This window comes from Arachis hypogaea, chromosome 13 (assembly GCF_003086295.3).
Source record: "Arachis hypogaea cultivar Tifrunner chromosome 13, arahy.Tifrunner.gnm2.J5K5, whole genome shotgun sequence".
Lineage (NCBI taxonomy): Eukaryota > Viridiplantae > Streptophyta > Magnoliopsida > Fabales > Fabaceae > Arachis > Arachis hypogaea.
In genome coordinates, this window is record NC_092048.1 from 101889622 (window position 1) to 101898892 (window position 9271).

A 9271-nucleotide genomic window follows, 5' to 3' on the forward strand; every position below is an offset into this window, starting at 1 on the left:
CTGAAACCTCAATTAGTTTCTCTGATGCAACAAAACTGCAAGTTTCATGGACGTCCATCTGAAGATCCTTTTCAGTTCTTAACTGAATTCTTGCAGATATGTGATACTGTTAAGACTAATGGAGTAGATCCTGAAGTCTACATGCTCATGCTTTTCCCTTTTGCTGTGAGAGACAGAGCTAGAATATGGTTGGATTCTCAACCTAAAGATAGCCTGAACTCTTGGGATAAGCTGGTCAAGGCTTTCTTAGCCAAGTTCTTTCCTCCTCAAAAGCTGAGTAAGCTTAGAGTGGATGTTCAAACCTTCAAACAGAAAGAAGGTGAATCCCTCTATGAAGCTTGGGAGAGATACAAGGAACTGACCAAAAAGTGTCCTTCTGACATGCTTTCAGAATGGACCATCCTGGATATATTCTATGATGGTCTGTCTGAATTAGCTAAGATGTCATTGGATACTTCTGCAAGTGGATCCATTCACCTAAAGAAAATGCCTGCAGAAGCTCAAGAACTCATTGACATGGTTGCTAATAACCAGTTCATGTACACTTCTGAGAGGAATCCTGTGAGTAATGGGACGCCTCAGAAGAAAGGAGTTCTTGAAATTGATACTATGAATGCCATATTGGCTCAGAATAAAATATTGACTCAGCAAGTCGATATTGTTTCTCAGAGTCTGAATGGAATGCAAGCTGCATCCAACAGTACTCAAGAGGCATCTTCTGAAGAAGAAGTTTATGATCCTGAGAACCCTGCAATTGCAGAGGTGAACTACATGGGTGAACCATATGGAAACACCTATAACCCCTAATGGGAAATCATCCAAATCTCTCATGGAAGGATCAACAAAAGCCTCAACAAGGCTTTAATAATGGTGGAAGAAACAGGTTTAGCAATAGCAAGCCTTTTCCATCATCCACTCAGCAACAGACAGAGAACTCTGAACAAAGTACCTCTAATTTAGCAAACTTAGTCTCTGATCTATCTAGGGCCACTCTGAGTTTCATGAATGAAACAAGGTCCTCCATTAGAAATTTGGAGGCCCAAGTGGGCCAACTGAGTAAGAAGATCACTGAAACCCCTCTTAGTGCTCTCCCAAGCAATACAGAAGAAAATCCAAAAGGAGAGTGCAAGGCCATTGACATAGTCAACATGGCCGAACCTAGAGAGGAAGGGGAGGACATGAATCCCAAGGAGGAAGACCTTCTGGGACGTCCAGTGATCAACAAGGAGTTTTCCTTTGAGGAACCAAAGGACTCTGAGGCTCATCTAGAGACCATAGAGATTCCATTAAACCTCCATACACCCTTCATGAGCTCTGATGAGTATTCCTCTTCAGAAGAGAATGAGGATGTTACTAAAGAGCAAGTTGTCAAGTTCCTTGGTGCAATCATGAAGTTGAATGCCAATTTATTTGGTAATGAGACTTGGGGAGATGAACCTCCCCTGTTCACCAATGAACTAAATGCATTGGATCAACTGAGATTGCCTCAGAAGAAACAGGATCCTGGAAAGTTCCTAACACCTTGTACCATAGGCACCATGACCTTTGAGAAGGCTCTATGTGACCTTGGGTCAGGAATAAACCTCATGCCACTCTCTGTAATGGAGAAACTGGGAATCTTTGAGGTACAAGCTGCTAAAATCTCATTAGAGATGGCAGATAATTCCAGAAAACAGGCTTATGGACAAGTAGAGGACATGTTAGTAAAGGTTGTAGGCCTTTACATCCCTGCTGATTTCATAATCTTAGATACTGGGAAGGATGAGGATGAATCCATCATCCTTGGAAGACACTTCCTAGCCACAGCAAGAGCTGTGATTGATGTTAACAGAGGTGAACTAGTCCTTCAATTGAATGAGGACTCCCTTGAGTTTAAAACTCAAGGACATCCTTCTGTAAACATGGAAAAGAGGCACAGTAAGCTTCTCTCAAAACAGAGTCAACCAGAGCCCCCACAGTTAAACTCTAAGTTTGGTGTTGGGAGGCCACAACCAAACTCTAAGTTTGGTGTTGAACTCCCATATCCAAACTCTAAGTTTGGTGTTGGGGAGTCTCAACAATGCTCTGAACATCTGTAAGGCTCCATGAGAGCCCACTGTCAAGCTATTGACATTAAAGAAGCGCTTGTTGGGAGGCAACCCAATTTTTATTTATGTAATTTTATTTTTATTTTTGTTGTTCTTTCATGTTTTATTAGGTTCATGATCATGTGGAGTCACAAAATAAATAGAAAAATAAAAAACAGAATCAAAAATAGCAGAAGAAAAATCACACCCTGGAGGATGGGCTTACTGGAGTTCAACGCCAGAACAGAGCATGGATCTGGCGTTGAACGCCCAAAACAAGCAGCATCCTGGCATTCAAACGCCAGAAATGCACACTGAGGAAAGCTGGCGCTGAATGCCAGAAACAAGCATAGAACTGGCGTTCAACGCCAGAAACATGCTGCATCTGGGCGATGAACGCCCAGAACAAGCATCAATTCGGCGTTTAAACACCAGAATTGCATGCAAAGGCATTTTACATGCCTAATTGGTGCAGGGATGCAATTCCTTGACACCTCAGGATCTGTGGACCCCACAGGATCATCTCAGCATCTGTGGACCCCACAGGATCCCCACCTACCTCCACTCATATTCTTCCCTCTTCTCAATGTTCATCCTCTCTTCCCAATAAACACCCTTCCCCAAAACCCTCACCAATCACCTCAAGCTCTCTTCCCTATTACCTATTCACCACTCACTTCCACCCACTCTTCCCCATAAACCTACTTCATACACCCAACCTACCTTCAAAATTCAAAATCACTTTCCCACCCAAACCCACCCTAAATGGCCGAACCTAACCCCTCTCCCTTCACTATATAAACCCCTCCATTCTTCTTCAATTTCACACAACACAACCCCCTCCTCCTCTTCTTGGCCGAAACACATCTCTCTCTCCCTCTCCTCCATTTCTTCTTCTTCTTCATCTATTCTTTCTTTTCTTACTCGAGGGCGAGCAATATTCTAAGTTTGGTGTGGTAAAAGCATAAAGCTTTTTGTTTTTCCATTACCATGGCACCTAAGACCGGAGAATCCTCTAGAAAAGGGAAAGGGAAGACAAAAGCTTCCACCTCCGAGTCATGGGAGATGGAAAGATTCATCTCCAAAGCCCATCAAGACCACTTCTATGATGTTGTGGCCAAGAAGAAGGTGATCCCCGAGGTCCCTTTCAAACTCAAGAGAAATGAGTATCCGGAAATCTGACATGAAATCCAAAGAAGAGGTTGGGAAGTTCTAACAAAACCCTTCCAACAAGTCGGAAATCTAATGGTTCAAGAGTTCTATGCTAATGCATGGATCACTAGGAACCATGATCAAAGTAAGAACCCGAACCCAAAGAATTATCTCACCATGGTTCGGGGGAAATACTTAGATTTTAGTCCGGAAAATGTGAGGTTGGCGTTTAACTTGCCTATGATGCAAGGAGATGCACGCCCCTATACTAGAAGGGTCAACTTTGATCAAAGGTTGGACCAAGTCCTTATGGACATATGTGTGGAAGGAGCTCAATGGAAGATTGACTCAAAAGGCAAACCGGTTCAACTTAGAAGACTGGACCTCAAGCCTGTGGCTAGAGGATGGTTGGAGTTCATCCAACGCTCCATCATTCCCACTAGCAACCGATCTAAAGTTACTGTGGATCGAGCCATCATGATTCATAGCATCATGATTGGAGAGGAAGTAGAAGTTCATGAAGTCATCTCCCTTGAACTCTACAGAATAGCCGAAAAGCCCTCCCCCTTGGCAAGGCTAGCTTTCCCTCATCTTATTTGCCATCTATGTTACTCAGCTGGAGCTTTCATAGAAGGAGACATTCCCATTGAGGAAGAGAAGCCCATCACTAAGAAAAGGATGGAGAGAACAAGAGAGCCCACTCATGGAGCTCAAGAAACACGTGAGGAAGCTCATCATCAAGAAATCCCTGAGATACCTCAAGGGATGCACTTTCCTCCACAGAATTTTTGGGAGCAAATCAACACCTCCCTAGGAGAACTAAGTTCCAACATGGGACAACTAAGGGTGGAACATCAAGAGCACTCCATCATCCTCCATGAAATTAGAGAAGATCAAAGAGCTATGAGGGAGGAGCAACAAAGACAAGAAAGAGACATAGAAGAGCTCAAGGACATCATTGGTTCATCAAGAAGGAAACGCCACCATCACTAAGGTGGACTCATTCCTTGTTCTTAAATTTTCTGTTTTTCGTTTTCTTATGTTAAATGTTTATCTATGTTTGTGCCTTTATTATATGATCATTAGTGTCTAAGTGTCTATGCCTTAAAGTAGTGAATATGAATCCATCACCTCTCTTAAATGAAAAATTTTTTTAATTCAAAAGAACAAGAAGTACATGAGTTTCGAATTTATCCTTGAACTTAGTTTAATTATATTGATGTGGTGACAATACTTTTTATTTTCTGAATGAATGCTTGAACAGTGCATATGTCTTTTGAAGTTGTTGTTTATGAATGTTAAATATGTTGGCTCTTGAAAGAATGATGAACAGGAGACATGTTATTTGATAATCTGAAAAATCATAAAAATGATTCTTGAAGCAAGAAAAAGTAGTGAATACAAAAGCTTGCAGAAAAAAATATAAAAGAAAAATGGCAAAAAAAAATATAGAAAGAAAAAGAAAAAGCAAGCAGAAAAGCCAAAAGCTCTTAAAACCAAAAGGCAAGAGCAAAAAGCCAATAACCCTTAAAACCAAAAGGCAAGGGTAATAAAAAGGATCCCAAGGCTTTGAGCATCAGTGGATAGGAGGGCCTAAAGGAATAAAATCCTGGCTTAAGCGGCTAAACCAAGCTGTCCCTAACCATGTGCTTGTGGCGTGAAGGTGTCAAGTGAAAACTTGAGACTAAGCGGTTAAAGTCAAGGTCCAAAGCAAAAAAAGAGTGTGCTTAAGAACCCTGGACACCTCTAATTAGGGACTTTAGCAAAGCTGAGTCACAATCTGAAAAGGTTCACCCAATTATGTGTCTGTGGCATTTATGTATCCGGTGGTAATACTGGAAAACAAAGTGCTTAGGGCCACGACCAAGACTCATAAAGTAGCTGTGTTCAAGAATCAACATACTGAACTAGGAGAATCAATAACACTATCTGAACTCTGAGTTCCTATAGATGCCAATCATTCTGAACCTCAATGGATAAAGTGAGATGCCAAAACTATTCAAGAGGTAAAAAGTTACAAGTCCCGCTCATCTGATTGGAGCTATGTTTCATTGATATTTTAGAATTTATAGTATATTCTCTTCTTTTTATCCTATTTGATTTTCAGTTGCTTGGGGACAAGCAACAATTTAAGTTTGGTGTTGTGATGAGCGGATAATTTATACGCTTTTGGCATTGTTTTTAGTATGTTTTTAGTAGGATTTAGTTACTTTTAAGGATGTTTTTATTAGTTTTTATGTTAAATTCACATTTTTGGACTTTACTATAAGTTTGTGTGTTTTTATGTGATTTCAGGTATTTTCTGGCTGAAATTGAGGGACTTGAGCAAAAATCAGATTCAGAGGTAGAAGAAGGACTGCTGATGCTGTTGGATTCTGACCTCCCTGCACTCAAAGTGGATTTTCTGGAGCTACAGAACTCAAAATGGCACGCTTCCAATTGAGTTGGAAAGTAGACATCCAGGGCTTTCCAGCAATATATAATAGTTTAAACTTTGCTCAAGGATAGACGATGTAAACTGGCGTTCAACGCCAGTTCCATGTTGCGGTCTGGCTTCCAGCGCCGAAAACAAGTTACAAGTTGGAGTTCAACGCCAGAAACAGGTTACAACCTGGCGTTGAACGCCCAAAACAGCCCAGGCACGTGAGAAGCTTAAGTCTCAGCCCCAGCACACACCAAGTGGGTCCCAGAAGTGGATTTTTGCACTATCTATCATAGTTTACTCATTTTCTGTAAACCTAGGTTACTAGTTTAGTATTTAAACAAATTTTAGAGATTTATTTTGCACCTCATGACATTTTAGATCTGAACTTTATACTCTTTGACGGCATGAGTCTCTGAACACCATTGTTGGGGGCGAGGAGCTTTGCTGTGTCTCGATGAATTAATGCAATTATTTCGGTTTTCTATTCAAACACGCTTGTTTCTATCTAAGATGTTCATTCGCACTTCAATATGATGGATGTGATGATCCGTGACACTTATCACCATTCTTAACCTATGAACGTGTGCCTGACAACCACCTCCGTTCTACCTTCGATTGAATGAGTATCTCTTAGATTCCTTAATCAGAATCTTTGTGGTATAAGCTAGAATCCATTGTCAGCATTCTTGAGAATCCGGAAAGTCTAAACCTTGTCTGTGGTATTCCGAGTAGGATTCAGGGATTGAATGGCTGTGACGAGCTTCAAACTCGCGATTGTTGGGCGTAGTGACAGACGCAAAAGAATAAAGGGATTCTATTCCGACATGATCGAGAACCAACAGATGATTAGCCGTGCTGTGACAGAGCATTTGGACCATTTTCACTGAGAGGACGGGAAGTAGCCATTGACAACGGTGACACCTTACATACAGCTTGCCATGGAAGGAACCTTGCGTGCGTGAAGAAGAAGACAGGGAGAAAGCAGAGATTCAGAAGACAAAGCATCTCCAAAACTCCAACATATTCTCCATTGTTGCACAATAAGTATTTATTTTATGCCCTTTCACTTGTTACAATTTAAACTAATAATTATTATTGATATTATATCCTGACTAAGAATTGCAAGATAACTATAGATTGCTTCAAACCAACAATCTCCGTGGGATTCGACCTTACTCACGTAAGGTATTACTTGGACGACCCAGTGCACTTACTGGTTAGTGGTACGAGTTGTGAAAAGTGTGATTTACAATTCGTGCACCAAGTTTTTGGCGCCGTTGCCAGGGAGAGAACGGACAACAAATTTTACAACCTCAGAGTAACAATTTCACATACCAAGTTTTTGGCGCCGTTGCCAGGGATTGTTCGAGTTTGGACAACTGACGGTTCATCGTATTGCTCAGATTGGGTAATTTTCTTCTTATTTTATTTTCAAAAAGTTTTCAAAAAATTTTTCAAAAATATTTTCTTCTTTTTCGTTTTTCCCAATTAATATTCGAAAAAAATAATATTTTCAAAAAAAAATAAAATATTTTTTCTTCAGAATTTTTAAGAATGAATTCTAGCGTTTCATGAAAAATGTTGGAGCCTGGCTGGCTGCAAAGCCATGTCTAAATTCTTTTAGATTGAGGCTCCCAAACCATCATCACAAGAGCAAGCTAGTTGTTCCTAATCCATCTGCTATTGTATGACTGATGTATATTCTAAAGCTTGACTGGCTATTAAGCCATGTCTAACCCTCAGATTGGAGCTTTAGACTAAAGAGCACAAGATTTCTAGAATTCATATTAAAAATTTTGGAATCCTTATTTTTCTTTTTCACATTAATTTTCGAAAAATTCAAAAAAATCATAAAATCATAAAAATAAAAAATATTTTGTGTTTCTTGTTTGAGTCTTGAGTCAATTTCAAGTTTGGTGTCAATTGCATTTTTTTAAAAAAAATTCTTTGCATTTTTCGAAAATTGCATTCATGCATTGTATTCATCATGATCTTCCAGTTGTTCTTGATAACCCTTCTTGATTGATCTTCATATTATATTGTTTTGTGTGTCTTTTCTTGTTTTTCATATGCATTCTTGCATTCATAGTGTCTATGCATGAAAAATTTCTAAGTTTGGTGTCTTGCATGTTTTCTTTTCTTGAAAATTTTTCAAAAATAAAGTCTTGATGTTCATCTTGATCTTCAAAGTGTTCTTGGTGTTCATCTTGACATTCATTGTAACACCCTAACTACCAAAGCTCACGCTTCCGGCTGCGCAACTCTGATAGCTCGGATATTACGACGACACTTATACTATTTAATACTAAAATATGAGCCTGTTTGAAACTTTAAACCGCAACATCGCTCCCAAAAATACTTTCGTTCGATAACGTACACTCACAGGATACCATACAATTTACAAAAGCTCATAAAGAGTACATCCATATATGTATACACATATATATAAATAATATTACAAGCATTAGACAATACAATTCCTATCCCTCTTACAGAATATCTCAAGATAAAGGTGAGGGTACAAATAATAGTCTAAAGCAATACAGAGCATTTCAACCACAACTAAATAAACTCTTCGTAACTTCTGCGCCCATATCCTGAAAGGGGAAAAATGTAGGGGGGTGAGAACATCATCCTCGAAAGGGTTCTCAGTAGAGGGTTTTTGGGAATTACTGTAATAGGATACGTGAAGATAAACCGTACCAGTGATTAATAACCGTCTTATGCCTCTTTTCAAAAACAACGGTTTACAATAAAAGTAAAGTCGGAAATCTTTTCTGAAAGAGGAACCATTCAATTCTCAAAAACTCAAAAGCCTTTCAAAACGGTTTATCTAAACTGAACAAAATAGCCTTTCATATTTTATTCCAAACCAGAAACACAAAACCGAAATCAACCATCGGTTCATCTCATTCCAACCACGGCCCTAGGCCCAAACAATCCAACCATCAACCAATCACCACAGTCCAACAGAGTCCCAGATGCAAACACAGATAAGAAGTTCAAGCATAAACAAACAGTTATTACAAGTAGAACAGTTAGCAATTAATCACATAGGCAAACCAAGTATAATATGCACACCCAACCAATGTCACACAAATGCATATGATGCATGCCTGTCCCTAGTGGCTGATGATATCATCTGTCGGTTATAGAGCTAACCCGACAAGTCCTGGTAGCTAACCATTGGACTGTCCCTCTGTCGTGCATCCCCAATTCGAGTTATACTCATCATAAATTTGATCATAATCATGATCCATATCCATCACCCTCACTGGTGAATATTTATCCATCACCATCACTGGTGAATATTTATGGGGGCGAGCTCATCCGGGCCTTTCACAGTGCCCGGCCACACTTACGACATAGGGTCAACAGAGTATCAACTCTCGACTTGGAGCACGTGGTGGCTAGTCACTGCTACTACCCAGGGAAACTCGTATCTCAGATAGTGGAAGTGCAACATTCACATTTATCAATGATTCAACATAAACATGCATTCAATCTCATCCATGGATCAACATCCATCTCAGCCATCCGGCTCACGGTTCAGTCCAGAACCAGCCAATATTCATATCATACACAGCCATTCCGGCTCACAACAAAACAACACTTCCACCATTCAACA

The 9271-nt window shown here is 39.9% G+C and overlaps 1 non-coding gene across 1 annotated transcript; it reads right to left on the bottom strand.

Moving 5' to 3' along the window:
• Nucleotides 1-279: 279 nt before the first annotated feature.
• Nucleotides 280-387, bottom strand: LOC112739171 (small nucleolar RNA R71). Its single transcript, XR_003170109.1, has one exon. It is a non-coding gene; the product is annotated as a small nucleolar RNA R71 (small nucleolar RNA).
• Nucleotides 388-9271: the final 8884 nt, after the last annotated feature.